This window comes from Solanum pennellii, chromosome 7 (assembly GCF_001406875.1).
Source record: "Solanum pennellii chromosome 7, SPENNV200".
In the NCBI taxonomy this organism is placed as follows: domain Eukaryota; kingdom Viridiplantae; phylum Streptophyta; class Magnoliopsida; order Solanales; family Solanaceae; genus Solanum; species Solanum pennellii.
In genome coordinates, this window is record NC_028643.1 from 47,812,716 (window position 1) to 47,830,674 (window position 17,959).

At 36.2% G+C, this 17,959-nt stretch overlaps 1 long non-coding RNA gene across 19 annotated transcripts; it reads left to right on the plus strand.

The window, feature by feature from the left end:
- Positions 1 to 10,269: 10,269 nt before the first annotated feature.
- Positions 10,270 to 17,250, plus strand: LOC107025830. 19 transcript variants are annotated; one of them, XR_003579385.1, is made up of 4 exons: positions 10,400 to 14,088; positions 14,205 to 15,029; positions 15,110 to 15,189; positions 15,281 to 17,250. It is a non-coding gene; the product is annotated as an uncharacterized LOC107025830 (long non-coding RNA). The 19 variants fall into 19 exon arrangements; XR_001457456.2 differs by having other exon boundaries at positions 15,110 to 15,171; XR_003579383.1 differs by having other exon boundaries at positions 14,205 to 14,791; positions 14,997 to 15,029; positions 15,110 to 17,250.
- Positions 17,251 to 17,959: the final 709 nt, after the last annotated feature.

Here is a 17,959-nt window from a genome sequence, read left to right on the forward strand (position 1 = left end):
CTTCTTTAACTACTTTCATTCTTTGTGGTTCTGTTTTAACAATGTATTCAGGGATGGTCTCAACAGGAGGATTACATTTTAGCCCTATAACTATGGCAAACGCTCTTATGCTAAGGAAAACTGGCATGCCACAATAATTAATTAGAATCTCATCCTTCTTATTGAGATTTTCAAAAATGAACCTTCTTTTCAGAAGTTCATACATGATGGACATTTGAAAACGTGGAAGTAGATCAATGGGTAAATCAAGAAAATGACCAAAGCAACTATTTTTGGAAAAATCTTTCAATTGTTTTCTCTTGAGGATATCCCTGAATTTGACGAAATGTCTTCCCAGGACAAACCTAATAATGCTGTCACCATTAGCATCAGGCTGCAAATGCACAGGGAAAGTGTCTGCATTGATGATTTTAATCCCATCATCACTACTGGCATTGAACTTTTCATGAAGTTCTGGTTCTTCTTCATGAACTTCATTTATTTTTTCTTGTTGTGCCACAACTACTACTTCTGTATTTTCCTCTTCTTCTTCCTGAACTTCATTTATTTTCCCTTGTTCCTCAACTCCTTCTCGTTTTCCATCTTCTTCCTCCACTACTTGTCTTTGTTAATATTCCTTTTGACAAAATTCTACTTCTGTTTGAGAAGAAGAAACTGCTTCAGTTGCAAGAGTTTCTAAAAGTGTAGTATTTTCGTTCTTTTTCCTAGCAATTTTAGCCCTAGCCTTCTTCTAGATCTTTATTTTGTCAGATGTATCAATATCAAGTTTTCTTTTGACAGAAGCCATTATATTTGTATCTGCAACCACAAAAATAAAATATTTGAAAGCCCCAAAATGAGCTACAACCACAAGTCAAAACAGGGCAATAAGGAGATAAGCAAGCAAATGCATTTCAATCACTAATTAAATCTTACCTGATAAGATATATATCAACGATAATGTAGGATTTATGAGGACAACACAACACGGCCTTTGTTGTAGAAGATGATCTGTGAAAATAGGAAGAGAAGAAGAGAAGAGAAGGAGAAGTGTATTGTACTGGCAAAGGGAGAGGAGAAAACTAAAATTAGTTATTAGTATAAATAAATAAATCTTGGAATGCGAAACAACACATTTATAGAAGAGAGGATAGAGGAGGAGAGAGGGGAGAGGAAAATGAAAATTAAAGCCGTTTATTTTTTTAAACTAGGACATTCAAACTGTGACATATGTTGCCATATATATATACTATATGTTGCCACATATATACGATTTGTTGCCACATATAATTTGTCGTGTTTATTACTACAGAAATTACATATGTTGTGACGCATATACTATCTGTTGCTACAGATGATTCGCTCTGTTGCCACATATAATTTTGATCCTTTCCATCATAATTGACATTTGTTTAAACAAAATCAAAATAATCATAAAAAATATTTTAATACATAACCACCTTTCTAATTAATAGTTGTAAACACAACATTTTCATCGATCTTAGCTTTTTGTTTAGTTTTACGCATCTCTGGGTCTTCTTTGTCACTAACATAACCATTTCGAGCCTTTACAATCACATAGTTTCATATGAGTGAAGCATATCTCAAGCTAAGGGCGTCAGCACTAATTCCACATGATGGTACTTGTACTCAATCACTCAAATACTCAGCGTATGCAACAACAAAAATTCCACAATCTTAGCATGGTATATCATCAATAAGAAAATATAATAACATCACATTTCGATAGTCGTAAGACAAAATAATATTGTGATACTTACAGACTACTACTTTCTTGTTGGGCAATACCAGTAACATGACTGACTTCAAATGGGTGAGATTTTTTCTTTCCTTGGTAACATTTAAGAACTGACCAGTTGATTTGCTCATTTTGCTAAAAAAATCCACTTAACTCAAGGTACTTTGCCAACATTGTAGTCATATTTTTAATGTCAGAGGATAGTTTCTATTAGACCTATTTGAGGACATGAAATCATACACTTTTATGCACCGTTCCTTCAATGCAATGACTGCCAAGACCGAATGGAATTCCACATTACTATTTACAGGGACATAAACATCATCTGTCAAGTGCCAAGGCATTCCAGAAGGTATATGATACCCTTTAATTATGTCAATGATTTTATCCTCACATTCACTAGAATTGTCAATGTATGTTTTGAAAAAACAACTAGTGGTGGTATATTGATATTAGAATGAATCTACTGCTTCGACTTCTTACACAGATAGTAAAATATGACATCCACATACTTTACACATAGATGAAACAAATGTATAATTTTAATTGTATATATTCATGTACTAAACAATGCATATATCTTAATTGTATATATTCATGTATAGTTTTGAGCAACTGGCTAAGTAGTGATCCTCCTTGTTTCCTCTGCAACTGTGTAATCATTATAAATCATTATTTATTGGACAACAAGAAGAAATTCGAATAATAGTTAAACGGCCTTACTTTACTTACTTTTTTGCATGATGCTTGTAAAGACCCTCGTTTATCCATTGCGATAAGGATGACATTAGTTTAGTTGGACCCTCGTCTTCAATGTTAAAACCTTCAAATGGATATTGTCTCTCCACGTAACAACTGACATTTTCGACTTTCTTCCCTTTCTTTTTTGCTTTAACTTTTTCTTTCTGCTTCACCTTCTCCTTCTCCTTCTCCTTCTCTTTGTGCTTCTCCATCTCCTTTGCCTTCTTCTTCTTCTCCTTCTCCTTCTCCTATTTTTCCTTCTTCTCCTTCTCCTTCTATTCAGTTGCCTTCTTCTCCCTCTCCTTATCCTCCTTTGCCTTCTTCTCCTTCTCCTCCTTTGCATTCTTCTCCTTTTCCTTGTCCTTCTTCTCCTTATCCTCCTTTGCCTTCTTCTCCTTTTCTTTCTTCTCAATAATCATAGAAAGTGTTTGAGAAATAGATTTTTTCAACCTCCTACATTTCAAAGGCTGTGAAGTCTTCTTGGATCTTTGCACATCAATATTATGAGACATTTCCTCAAAAATATCAGTGAGTTTTTAAACACGACTAATAAAATAATCATGTTGTTGCACACATTCTTCGCATAGACAAAAAGACCATTTCATGTTACAAGATTGAGTTGTTGTCATAGATGAAGCTTCTTGTATCATTTAATCTACAAGGTAAATAAAAAGTATTGAGATTTTACAATTTATTGTAAAATAATAATTGTTGTATGTTGCAACCGATGGATAGTCTGTTGCGATAAGTTAACATTATGTTGCCACATATGTACTTGTTGTTGCGCAACATATACATCTTATGTAGAAACATATGCATCATATGTTGACACATCTATACATATTATTGCAACATTTGAATCTTATGTGGCAATAGATGACCAACATATCACTAAAATGTGGCAACATACGCTAAATATATATTGGACGCTCCTATATTTCTAAAATCATATCAACAAAATGGCCAAAAAAAAGAACAACAACAGCAACAAAAAATGACTTTTCACTGAATGATAACATTACAGATACATTTCCTCAAAATAAGGATTTTTTGAGTTGGCTGATTTTCTTTAAAAATGATAAATAATACACACCATTCAGTCGATTATTCATTTTTTATACTTACAAAACATTTTATTATTCATTAATCCAAGAAAAAACTTCAAAAATTGTAAAGTATTTCAAAAAAATAACTTACCCATTTCTATATGAACACGATTACAGTTCAGAAAGATGAGAGAGTAATGGAGGACTGGAGAGCAAGAGTAACAACTGCATAGGAAGAGTAACGATGGATTTCTGAATTTCTAAGGAAGAAGATGAACAATATCCCAAGGGAGAAAGAAAAGAAAAGAGAGAAGAGAGGAAGGAAGATGAAAATACTTTTTTCTTTTAAATGATTTTGTTTGAATTATAAAAGTGTGCTTTTTTGTATTTTATAAAAGATTAGAAAATTTTGAAAATGTTAATTTGGTCCAAAAATTAGTTACTTACATTTTAAAGAGGATTTGACCAGCTCTTGATCAATCTGTCACCAAAAACCAAAACAAGACTTATTTGACACGTTTCCCTTAATTTTCTCAGGTGAGTTATAGTGTTCATTCTCTATTTTACTCTCCAAATATAGAGAATGGAGAGTAAAATAGAGGTGAGTTGGAGATGGTCTAAGAAAGAATACACAAGTAGCTAATTAACAATACACAAATACGCCCATTGATTTAATTAGTTTTTGTAATATCAATAAAGAAATAGTATTTGATTAAATTAATAGATAACTACACCGACCCAAAACCACCGCCTTCAAATTATTCTTGGTCCAAACACATCCGCGTAATTTGTTATCCTCATCGCTTAATAATATCCGTGTTTCATACCCTATAAATTGACTTTGACAGGCATCCAATTTTTCCATGCAGGTTTGTATTGGTTTACTTCTCTTTGTTTTCTATGATGATTTGGTGTTCTTTCTTTGAAATTTGATCAAGATATGTAGGTAATTATTGTTGATCAATATATGTTTTAAATTTGTATGATTCTGATGTCTTCTCTTGGTTTTGTGTTGTGGGTTATGATTTGCAACTCTTTGATCATTGATCATCTCTGTAGACAAGTTAATATGGGATGACAAAAATTAGGGGTTTTAGGCGTTCCAATTAATTCTGTTTTTTTAATTCGTTATTGGTGTTTGTTTGATCAGATATGGGGAGAATTATTATCGGTACCTATGCAGTGCATTTATTTTCTGATTGATTCCCAATGTATTTATAGAAATTGGAAGTTGGTAGCCATTCTAGATTTAGTTTTGGGGAATCAAGTTTTGGGAAATTCTGAGGTTCTTGTTGTGAGAAATTGTCTGTTTCCTATTTACTATTTTTAAATCTAGCATTTTCCTTTTGTTGAATCAGAATACGAGTAGAAGTTGATCTTGGGATGAATCAGTCCCATCATCTTTTCTTGTATTTACAACAGCAACCATATAGTGGACCTATCAGTTTGGATTTGATATCTTGACATCCATCTTTAATGCTAATTTTCATGCTAATCATGTTTCTCCTTGCTCAACTTATTTGGTTTGATTATCACCGGATGCCATTCTTAGATTTCATCCATTCCCCTCAAAGATTAACCTTGCTTTTACGCTTCTTCAAAATAGGGAAATTGGGACTTGATAAATTGAAAATCATCCCAGGTGGCTTCTTCAGATTAAAGGTTCGCCCATTGCACCAAGATGTATGTTGCCGCCTTGTTTCCTCTCTTGCTCATTCTCCTATCTAACACTGCCACAGGTTCAACCAATGGTTTGCCATCATATGAGCAAAGAGGACGGTCTATGGATGGAGAACTTACTACGGAGCTCAGGGCTTTGAGATTCCCTGTGATGGTGGGCCATTATGTTCCCCTGTCTCCCCTTAGAGGGGAGGGGTGGAACTATTGAGGAGTTTTTTATTTCCCTTTTTTCTGAGAGAGATGTCGTAATTCCAGTTCCTGATGAATTGAGTCCGCCACCTGAAACATGAAATTGCAGCTTTTATCTGGAATATTCAAAAAATTCATTCAATTCCAGATGTTTGTTTCCCAACTATTTTCTTACGTTGTGAAATGTGGAACACAGGATGTATTTTTGTTGTCGGGGTTAACCTCAGCTAATAGGCCACCAATCCAATCTTTCTGATGATCTAATAGGGCCCATAGAATTTTGAAGCTAACTTGAGGTTATTCCTTATAGCTACTGAATCTTGTCTATATGGTTGTAGTTTCAAAATCACCCAGTCCCCTTCTTCAAATTCCCTCTCCGTTCTTTTCTTATCAGCATTCATTTTCATTCTGTTTTGTGCCTTTGCCAAATTTTCCTTTAACACTTAAGACATAATCTACCTCCCTTTGAATACTTGATTAATATCATCTACTTTAGACTGTGCTATTAACTTGAATGAAAGTTGTGGAGGGTCATAACCATAGACTACTTTGAAGGAAGTCATTTTCAGTGACGAATGGTAGTTGCTATTGGACCGATACTCAGCTAATGAAAGCCACTAATTCCAATCCTTTGGCTTATGTCCCGTCAGACACCTTAGGTAATTTTCTAGACTCCTGTTCAATCTTTCAGTCTGCCCATCAGTTTGTAGATTGTAAGCAGAATTGTAAAGTAGTTGAACTTTCAGGTTCTTAAAAATTTCCTTCAAGAAATTGCTCAAGAAAGTGTTGTCTCTATCTGATACAATACTCTTAGGTAAACCATGTATCTTATAAATGGTATCCATAAACACTCTAGCTACTTGAGATGCAATATAAGGATGAGATAGAGACATAAAATGAGCATACTTGTTGTAACTGTCAACTATTACCAGAATAAGGTCTTGCCCTTATGATTATGGATTTCTACGAAGTCCATTGATATGTGTTCCCACATTCCTTCAAGTACTGGAAGGGGTTGTAATAACCCCGGATAAAATATTTGTTCATCCTTGTACATCTGGCAAATGTCACATTCTTGAACCACCACTTTCACCTGCTCAATCATAGTAGGCCAATATAAGATTGCCTTTAGCCTCTGATAGGTTGCCCAAATTCCAGAATGTCATCCCAACCCAGAGTTGTGTATTGTGGAAACCAACTGTTTTCTCAAGACTCCATTATTCCCTATCCATGCCTTCCTTTTATTTCTCAGTATTCCTTGTTGTATGGAATTGTCTGGATCATTCCCTGCATTAGTACTTAAAGTTGTGATTGCATTTACTTCTTCTTGATCCCCTTCATAACTATGTAGTATCTCTTCAATCCATTTGGGTTTCAATTGAGATATTAGTAAGCACTGCCGAGACGTAATTTCAGTCTGGTGATCTACCTTCCTTGACAAAGCATCAACCACTACACTCACAACTCCTTTCTTGTAGTGAATTTCAAAGCTTAACCCCATCAACTTGGTTAAGCCTTTGTGCTGCAATGATGTTGTTATGTTTTGCTCTTGTAGAAACTTCAAACTAAAATGGTCAGTTTTAATAATGAAGTGGAGAGGAAGAAGGTAATGTCTCCATTTGTCTACAGCTTTTAGAAGAGCAATTAGTTCCTTTCATTAGTAGATAGTCCCTGATGTTTTTTGCTCAAGGATTGATTCATGAATGCCAAGGGTCTCTTATCCTGCATCAGTACAGCTCCAACTCCAGTGTTGCATGCATCAACCTTTAATATGAATGGTTTACTGAAGTCTGAAAGTGCTTAAAATGGAGCGTTAGACATAGCTAATTTTAATTGATAAAATGCTCTTTCAGCTTCCGTATTCCATTTAGATTCTCCTTTCTTTAGTAAATTTGTTAAAGGCTTATTCAGTTGTGTATACCCCCTGATGAACTTCCTGAAGTATCCTGTTAACCCTAGAAAACCTCTCAGTTCTTTAATAGTTATGGGCGTGTCCAGTCAATCATAGCAGCAATCTTGGAGTTATCAGTACTTACACCATTTCTAGAGATGATATGTCCCAAGTATTCTACCTGAGGCTGTCCAAAATCACATTTGCTGAGCTTAGCAAAGAGATTATTTGCCTTTAGTAGCCTCAACACAACCTCTAGATGGCGTATGTGCTCTTCCATGTTCTTACTATATATTAGTATATCATCAAAGAATACCAATATAAACTTCCTTAGCTGGTCTTTGAACACCACATTCATTAAGGACTGAAATGTGGACGGAGCATTAGTCAATCCGAATGGCAAACTCTGAACTCCCATAGGCCATGGTGAGTTCTGAATGCAGTCTTGTATTCTTCACCACTCCTCATTCTTATGATACCCCGCTCTAAGATCAATCTTGGAAAACCCAGTGCCCCAAACAATTCATCTAAAAGATCATCAATACTGGGAATCAGGTACATATTCTTTACAGTTAAGTTGTTTAATCTCCTATAATCAACACATAGTCTCCATGTAGAATCCTTTTTCGTTAACAATAGAGCAGGGGAAGTAAAAGGTGAATGGCTTGGTACAACGGTGCTAGCCTAAAGCATATAATACTCAATAACATTCTTTTGATGATATGAGTACCTGTAGGGTCTTAGATTAAAAGGCTAAGCACCTGGAACTAGATTGATAATATGATCACAAGTTCTTCTTGGGGATAATTTACTTAGGCTCCTGGAAAATACTTACATGTTGTTCAAGTAATTTGCTGATTCCGGGATGTAACGCTTTTTGATCTTTTGTCGCCTTCTCTTCTTGTATCATAGCTAACTCAGCTACTACCTCACAAGTACCAGAGTTTAAAATTCTCTTTAGTGTTTCAGTGTCTACTGCAGTAACTTCAGACTCCTCAGTAACCCCATACAAATATATGATTCTTCCATCAGTTATGAAGCTTAGGCTATGGGGTCTGGTATGCAAAATGAGTGGTGCCACCATATCTATCCAGTCCATTCCTAAGATCATGTCACAGCCTCCCACTTTCATTAGTTTAAGATGAAAATTGAACTGTTCATCTTGTATTTTCCAGCCAAAAGAAGGACTCATGAATTGACAGCTCATTAGCTCACCATTAGCTACTAATATCCTCATAGGCTTCCTCAAGGGTTCTACTGGTAACGTTAATATTTTCACAATGTGGGGATCAATAAAGGAATGGGTAGATACACTATAAATTAAAATTACAATTGGTAGTTTCCTGGTATGGCCTATGATTTTAATGGTAGACACATTGCTATTGGCAGAACTCAAGCCCACCAAGGCATTGAGAGACACTTCAGCTTGTTGTTTTGCTTCTTCCTCTAGTTTCTTAGGGACATCTACAACCTCTTCAAGTTGATCTCCTTCTCCTTCCATCTCCTCAACTTCCATAGCATGTAATGCTCTTTGTTTGCACTGATGACCTGGATGATATTTCTCTTTGAAATTGTAACAAAGCCCCTGCTATCCCTTAATGCCCCAAGGTGTTGTGGTAGAGTATTTGGTTTGAGAGGAGCTCAGACTTGTGTTTTCTGGTTTGGATAGGTTATTCTCAATGGTTGTTGATGATTGTGGATTCCCGCAGCTGGTCTATTTTGAGGGTTTTAAGGATTTGTGGGATATATGATGGCTAAGGGTCTTTGGTTGGTGGTTTGAGGCTATTTATTAGGGACAAAGGGAATCAGGGCCTTGAATGATTCTTCATATAGTTTGGCTATTTCATAAGCATCTAACACTGTGGTAGGGTTAGCTAACTTCACCAATGGCTTTAATTCAGGTCTAAGGCCACTGTTAAAACTAGCTACATAATGAGTTTCATTCAAGAGTGGATTAATAACAGTCATATAACTGGTAAGATCATCAAACTTCTCTTGATACTGATCCACAGTCCCCACCTGCATCAGTTTATTAAATTCATCTACGATATCTTGGGGTCTTCTATTCCCAAACCTTCTACACAATTTCGTGCATAATCTCTTCCAGTTCATCCTCCCTCTCTGATTGACAATGTAACTATCAAACCATATATCCACTCGATCCCCCAAATGTACAGAAGCATAACCACGTTTTTCATGTTCTGAAATATTGTACAGTTCAAAAAACTTTTCACACTTGCTGAGCCAACTTCTGGGATTACAACCATCAAATTCAGGGAAATTAATAATTTGTTTAAGTGTCCTGGTCTGGGCTGTAGACGCTATATGCATAATCGGGGTGGGAAGTATAGTAGGGGCTGAGGAATACATGGAATTCCTGAATAAGGGAGGACTTGAGAAAATTGGAGCTGGAGGAAAAGAGAAAACCCCACCTACTTTAAAATATATGTGGTAAATGAAGGTTGAGAACCTACCATTTCAGGTGAAGAACTTAGGATTTGTAATTTTGCGGTCGAAGTTTGGCTAGTCTCCAGTCGGACCCGAGTTTCATGGGCCGCTGTTGGTGTTTCTCGTGGAGTCAAATAAGGTGGGGTGGTGAAGGAAGAGTTCGGGCTGTTCTGCAATGCCATATTCGAAATGATGTACTCAAGCTTCTTGTTCGTCTCACACATCTCACCCAACTGAACCTGAAACTGTGATTGATTCAGTTCGAGGGTTTCAAAACATTTGCCTACATACTCTAAAAAAACCGATAGTTTACTACGCACCATGAGGATATCGTCTTGCAAGCTTTGTAGCTCTGAAGGCGACGCCATTACAGAAAGTGTTGAAGGACCAAGGGGCTCTGATACCATTGTAACAAGAGGTGATTCTTGTTACTAAGACTAAGAAAGAAGTTTCAAATATTTTCTGATTATCTTCCTCAAAGTAATACAAGGATATATAATCCTTTAGGATCAGTACAATAGTACGACAGCTGTCCTCATTCCAAAACAGAATTTAGGACTAGAAAGTAAATAAAATAACTATTGTTAAGGACTAGGAAAGTAAATACTAAAATTAACAACTCAAATACCTAATGGACTTAAATATCATAATCTAAACTTCATTTGTTAACGGTCACAACAACTTTTGTGACAGATAAGTAGTCAAAAGTCTAGTTCTGGATCCTAGATACTATGGTGAAATGCTCCTCTGCCTTTTGTGTCTTAGCTACTTATCTTTAATTTGCATCTACTTTCCCTTGGTTATCACGCCTCCTTGCTCTTTGTTTATTGGTGAATATGTGCGCAAACCATGTGTTGACATCAATGGAGGATTAGTTTTGGAGACTTCAAATGCTTGTATCAAGTATGCGTTCCGGTGCACCTGTTTCTTGGTCTTTTTGGTGCTTGCAATCCAAGATGGAGATTGTCAGGCTTAGACTAAAGATGGGGTTTTTCAATTGACTCTTGCATCTCGAGTAATTTCCTAGGTGATGAAGAGTTTTGTCAGCTTTGCACTGAACTATGCCCTTCTTTCTGTGCTTGTTGTTGGGTCTAATCGAGTAGTGGATTGTTCTTGTCATGGAGGGCTTTGTTTGGACATCTGTATTGAGATTTTATTTAATTTGAGTTTAGGTATTCTTTAGTTCAATTTTTGTGAGCACTGAGATTCTCATTTCAGTTTTCTTCCCCAATTAGAGTGGTCCCTCTTCTCTTTGTCAAAAATTGCGGCTATGTGGAAGTTCCCAACTTAATAGTTTTTCTTGCACCAATGTGTTATATTCTGCTGCTGTTTTTTGTTCGAATGCTTGTGGTGTTCGCCAACTAATGGTGTTTGATGGGTACATGGTCTAATCGACAGCTGATAAGTAATCAAAACTTGATCCAAACTCAATCCTTGATCTCGACAGCCTCATCAAGTGGGTCTGTCTCTCTTGGTATATCTTGCTGCTTATCTTCTTGCTTCTTGTTTGTTGTGTCACCCCAGCTTGATTTTATTTGTTGTATGGATTCCAGTTAAAAGGAATTGATTTGGAAATTCTGAAGGTTGATTCCCAATGCCCTAGAATGGGCAGCCTGTTTCTCTGCCATTTTAGAGCTGGCACTGGAATCAGAATATAATAAGGCAAGATACAGTGGTTTCTCAATCGTAGTTCTTTGCTATTTTTGTGCTTGCACCGGGATCCGAGTATTATCAGGCTTTGAGAGGAGTTCTTCAACCCTGTATTGCATTTTTACTGTGTTTCGTCAGGTTTGCACGTAACTCTCCCCTTCATTCCTCTTCTTGCAGCCATTGGATCGTACAAAATAGTGGACTCTTCTTTCAATGGAGTGACCTTTCTTGTCTTATATGAGTTCAGGCCTTTTTAGTTCAGTCTTTTATAGTATCAAAAATTTTAAATGGAGTTATCTTTCATCATGGCTCCTCTTATCTGTGTCAAAATTACTGTTGTGTGGAAGTTTCTCAATTAGTATGTTATTTTGACCAGTGTGTTGTATTTTTCTGCTGCCATGAAGTTCTTAGTCCAGATGCATATGTTCTTCAATGATCCGAGTGATGAGGTTTCCTATTGTGATGGGGTCTTTTATGGCTGTGGAAACCTAAATAAGTACTCCGCCAATTCTAGATCTTCTGATATTGACAATTACTTAAAGTACTTATGTTAACTTTTGATCTTCTATCTCCTTATCTTCTGTGCTTCCATTTCTTTCATTATCACGCTAGTTTGTTTTGGTTGGATAGATGTGTAGCCATATGGTGATACTTTTATGGACATTTAGATTTGGAGATTCCAAAGGTTGGTTATAACCAACATGTGATCCTCTGTCACCTTTTGGACAATGGTGCTTGCATTGCAAATTTGGATTTCCAGGCTTTGACACAAGGGGTTTTTTGGTCTTGTCTTTGGCATATTTAGTTATTACATGGGTGGTTTTGGGGTTTGTCAGATCTGCACTTAACTATCCCTTTCTTTCAATTCCTGCAGTCGTTGAACCACAAAGCAGTATTGTTCTTTTCATGAAGCGGTCGTGTTTTATCTGTTTGTGTTGAGGTTTCTTTAGTAGAGTCTTTTATGAATATTAGGATTTTTGATTCAATTTTCTTCCCTTATGGATCCGTTTTCTCTGTCAAAACTATTGTTATATGGATGTTTTTCTGGACTAAGATAATTTTGTTACAAGTGTGTATTATTTTTTGTTGCCATGAAGATTTTAATCAGACACTTTGTTCTTCAATGATCCAACTGATGACCTCCATTATGGTTATTGTCGCTTGATAGGTACTTGGTTTGTGGATTTATCTCTCCATAAAGTGTTGCTCTACTTATGGTCCTCTTGCTACATATATTTTTTACTGCCATTTTTTTGTTGGATGGATGTGTAGACTATATGGTGAAAATATTAGAGGTTGATTTCAATGGTTGAGATGCTGTATAGTAGAGGTTGATTTCAATGGTTGAGATGATGTACGCTCTTGGTCTTTTTGGTTCTTGCACTGCAATTTGGATGTATTGCTTAGGGCTTCAACAAAGAAGGGTTTTATTTCTTGTCTAAATCTCATCTCTAGTGATTTCTTAGGTGGTGTGGGTTTCGTGTTTTGGTTGTACCTTTCTTTTTGTGCTTGCATCCATTTGGTCTTATAGAGCAATGAATTATTTTTTTCATGGAGCGGCTTAGTTTGTCCATATATATTGAGGTTGCCTTAGTTCAGTCTTTTATGAGTACTTGGATTTTTATCTAAAATAGTTTTTATTTTTCACTAGTGTGTGTCATATTCTACTGTCATTTTTGTTTTTTGTCCAGATGCTCCTTTCCTTCAATTATCCAATTGTGAGACTCCACATGGTTGATGGTCATGGCCTTATGGACACCTGACAAGATCTCAATTTGGATCTCTTTAAAGCCTCATAAATGGGTTTCGTAACTCTTCGCTTCACTCCTTTGCATGCAGCCATTGGTCTCACAAAGCAGTTGATTTTTTTCTGATGGAGTACCCTTATTTGTCCATATGGCGTTGTTGAGGTTTTTTTTAGTTCAGTCTTTTATGAGTATGATAATTTTCAATTTAGTCATTTTCCCTAATGACTGTTTTGTCTTTTTAAAACTACTGATGTGGAAGTTTCTCAATTAGGACATCAAAGCGTGATGCATATATATGATAGGAGTCTTGCGCAACTCAAGTGAAATATTGTTAAAAAGACTCTATCGGTAATCAGAAAGAGAAAACAGTTTTTCACCTGTGTATTGTATTCTGCTGCCATGAAGTTCTAAGTCCAGATGTATATGTCTTGGATGATCCAATTGATGAGGTCTCTTATAGTGATATGAAGTCTGTTATGGCTATGTACAACTGATAAGTACTCAACCAAATGTAAATCTTTTGATCGCGGCGTAAAATACTTTGTTTATTTTGTTCTTAGCTACTTACTTGTCTTCTCTTCTTCCATTTTTTCCTGTTATCACACTAGTTTTTTTTTGTTTGATGGATGTGTAGACCGTATGGTGATACTGTTATGGATGTTCAGGTTTGGAAATTTTAAAGCTTGGTTAACCAACATGCGATCCTCAGCCACCTTTTGGACTTTTTGGTTCTTGCACTACAATCTTGATATTTTCTGGGCTTTGACAAAAGGGGGTTTTCAGTCTCGTCTATGGCATATCTATTCATCATTTGGGTTGTTTGGGGTTTGTCAGATTTGCACTTAACTGTTCCCTTCTTTCTGTTCTTGCAGCCATTGCCTACAAGGAAGTGATTGTTCTTTTCATGAAGCGGTTGTGTTGCCCATTTGTGTTGAGGTTTCTTTAGTTATGTCTTTTGTGAGTATTATGATATTCGATTCCAGTTTTCTTACCGTATGGATCCTCTTCCTATGTCAAAACTATTGATGTATGAAAGACTGACAGTTTCTTAACTAAGATAATATTTTTCACAGGTGTTTGTTGTGTTCTGCTGCCATGAAGTTTGCCAGTAAGTACTCGGTCAATATTGGATATTACTTTTTGACAACGTCATTAAGTGCTCCTCCACTTCTGCTCATCTAACTACATATGTTGTTTCCTTCCATGTAGACTATATAGGACATAATTGACAATTCGAAGTTACAGATTATTCCTTTCCTGCAATGGATGCGGTGGAAAAAGGATTCCTAAATTTTATTGTCCGTTATTTCGTATGTGACGACAGGTCAAACTATATTGTGTCGGTAATTAGAAGTTAAACATTTGGAGATTTCAAAGGTTAATGTCCAGTATAGTATCTCTGTACCCTCTTGGTCTTTTTGGTTCTTGGTATGTAATCTGGTTATATTGGTCAAGCCTTCAACAAAAAAAGGGTCTTTAATATTATCTATAGGACATCTCTTACTGATTTCTTAGGTGGTAAGGGTTCTGTCAATTTTGAACTTGATTGTACCTTTTTTTTGTTCTTGCAGCCATTGGGTATTAAAGAGCAGTAAAATATTCTTTTGATGGAGAGGCTTTGTTTGTCCAATTTATGTCGAGGTTTCCATGGTTTAGGCTTGTATGAGTACTGAGATTTGCAACTATTTTTTTCAATTAGTGTGTGTGATATTCTATCGTCATTTTTGGATTTCCGTTTAGATGCTTATTTTTTCAATTATCCAAGCTGATGAGATACTTGATTGTTGATGGTTATGATCTTGTGGACACTTAACAACTACTCAATTTTGGATCTTTTGATTTGCTATTGTTGTTTGATTGATCAGGTATGGCTAATAATGATGGGAGAACAATTATGGGTATCTTTCCTGTGCATTTATTTATTTTGTTCCCAATTTCTTGATGTACCTTTGATTGATTTCCATTTTTTTTATTTTAGAAAATGGAAGTTGGTAATGTCCGTTCAGGATGCAGTTTTTCAAAATCGAGTATTGCTTCCAGGTTTTGCAATATTCTGAGGTTTTTGTTGTGAGAAATCATGTGTTGTGTACATTATCTTATCACCCTATTTACTACTCTAAAACCTAGCAATTTCCTTTTGTTGAATCAGAATATGAGTAGAAGTGGGAATTTGGATCTTAAGATGAACGAGTCCCATTGTCATCTCTTGTCATAACCATAGAGAGGAGCTGTCAGTTTGGATTTGATATCTTGACTTCAATCTTTAATGCTAATATTGATGCCTATCATGTTTCTCCTCGCTCAATTATTTTGTTTGGTCATCACTGGATGTTATTCTTAGCTGTCAACGATACATGGATGTGCATCTAGGTGCAAGTGATTCTACAGGAGTAGGTGTCTTGTTTTGGTGTTCCTCTTGGGAAAGATGCAGGAGTCCCCAGGTTTTTGACATTAGGTAGTCTCTCAAAGTTTTGTCATACTGCTTATGGAAGTTCTCAACTATTTCTCTTCACTTGTGTGCATAACGCGTTCTGCTGCCTGTTATAGTTGATGGTTCAGATGCGAATGTTCTTTGATAATTCTGTTATATCTTGTGGTGTTCTGGTCACTATATAAGTAATCGAAGTGAATTTTGGATCTCTGATAGTGCCGTAATGTGATCCTCTGCCTTTTGTGTCCTAACTACTTGTTTTCTCTCTTCTTCTATTTTCTCTTGGTTATCACACTTGCTTGATCTTGTTTGTTGGTGAATATATGTGTAGACCACATGGTGATATTAATAAAGGATTAGTTTTGGTAACTTCGAATGCTTGTATCCGGTATGCATTCCTGTGCACCTTTTTCTTTGTCTTTTTGGTGCTTGCATTCCAAGAGAGATATTGTCAGTCTTCGACTAATGGGTTTTTTCAATATCTCTTGCACCTCCAATGATTTCTTAGGTTATAAGGGTTTTGTTAGCTTTGCACTTAATATTTCTCTTCTTTCTGTCCTTGCAACCTCATTTCTTTGCGGGTCTAGCTGGGCAGTTAATTATCCTTTTCGTGGAGGGATTTTGTTTGGACATTTGTGTTGAGGTTCTTCTAGTTCATGTTTTATGAGTTCTGTCATTCATATTTCAGTTGTCTTCCCCAATTGTAGTGGCTTCCTATCTTTGTCAAAAATTGATGTTATATGAAAATCCCTAGTTAAATTAGTTTTTCTTGCACTAGTGTGTGTTGTATTCTGATGCTGCTTTTAGTTTGTTGATCGAATGCTTGTGTTCTTCGGTGATCCAATTGATGAGATTCCGAGATGCCCTGGTTGGTTGATGGGTATGTGGTCTTATTGGCACCTGATAAGTAATCAAAACTCAATCCTATATCTTTTTACAGCCCCATTAAGTGGGTCGGTTCTCTGCTTCTGTTATTTGTATCACCTCATCTTGATTTTGTTTGTTGGAATGATGACACTCGAGGGTTAGATTTGGAAAATTTTGAAGGTTGATGCCTAGTGTCCATTCTTGTGCAAGCTGTTTCTCCGCCATTTCTTTGCTGGCACTACAATCTGAATATTAGTAGGAGAGATATAGAGGGGTTTCTCAATCTTGATTCCTTGCCAGTTTTGTGGTTGCACCACAATGTGGATACTATCAGGCTCTATGAGAGGGTTTTTTCAATCATTGTCTTGCATTTTCTAGTGGGTTTCGTCATCTTTGCAAGTAATTAATTCTTTCCTTCATTCCTTTGTTTGCAGCTATTTGGCCTTACAGAGCAGTGGATTCTTCTTTTCAAGGAGTGATATTGTTTGTCCACATTAGTTGAGGCCTTTCTAGTTCAACATTATATGGGTATCGATAATTTTCAGTTCAGTTTTCGTCCCTTGTGGCTCCTCTTATCTTTGTCAAAATTACTATTGTATGGGAGTTTATCAATTAGGGTATTATTTTTGACACAGTGTTGTATTTTCTCTGCTGCCATAAGTTCTTAGTTAAGAAGCATCTTCTCTTTGATGATCCAAGTTGTAAGGTGCATGGTGATAATGATGTCTTTTGTGTGGAAACCTGAAGAAGTACTCGGCCAATACTAGACCTTTTAATAATGATGTAGATTACTTCTTTACTTTGTTCTTCTAGCTACTTTTTACCTCGTCTTCTAATTTTTTTTCATTGTCATGATAGTTTGTTTTGGTTGGATAGATGTATAGCCATATGGTGGTGGTACTGTTATGGACACTCAGATTTGGAAATTTCAAAGCTTGGTTATAATCAACATGTGATTCTCTGTCACCTTTTTGTCTTTGGTGCTTGCACTGCAATTTGAATTTTCAGGCTTCGGCATAAGGGCGTTTCTAGTCTTTTCCATGGCTTATTTAGTGATTAATGGCTGGTTTTGGGGTTCGTCAGATTCGCACTTTATTGTTCCTTTCTTTCAATTCTTGCAGCCATTGAACCACAGGCAGTGCATCATTCTTTTCATGAAGCAGCCATGTATCCGTTTGTGTTGAGGTTTCTTTAGTGAGTCTTTTATGAGTATTGGGATTTTCGATTCAGTTTTCTTTCCTTATGGGTCCCTTTTCTCTGTCAAAACTATTTTTGTATGGATGGTTTTTTGACTAAGATAGTATTGCGTATTGTGTTCTGCTGCCATGAAAATTTTATTCCAGGGACTCTGATCTTCAATGATCAACTGAAGAGTTCTCTCCTCATTATGGTTATAGTTGCTTCATAAGTTCTCAGCTTGTGGATCTATATCTTCACGAAGTACTGCTCTACTTTTGGTCTTCCATCTACATATGTTCTTTGCTGCCATTTTTTTTGTTGGATAGATTTGTAGAGGATATTGGAGCATTC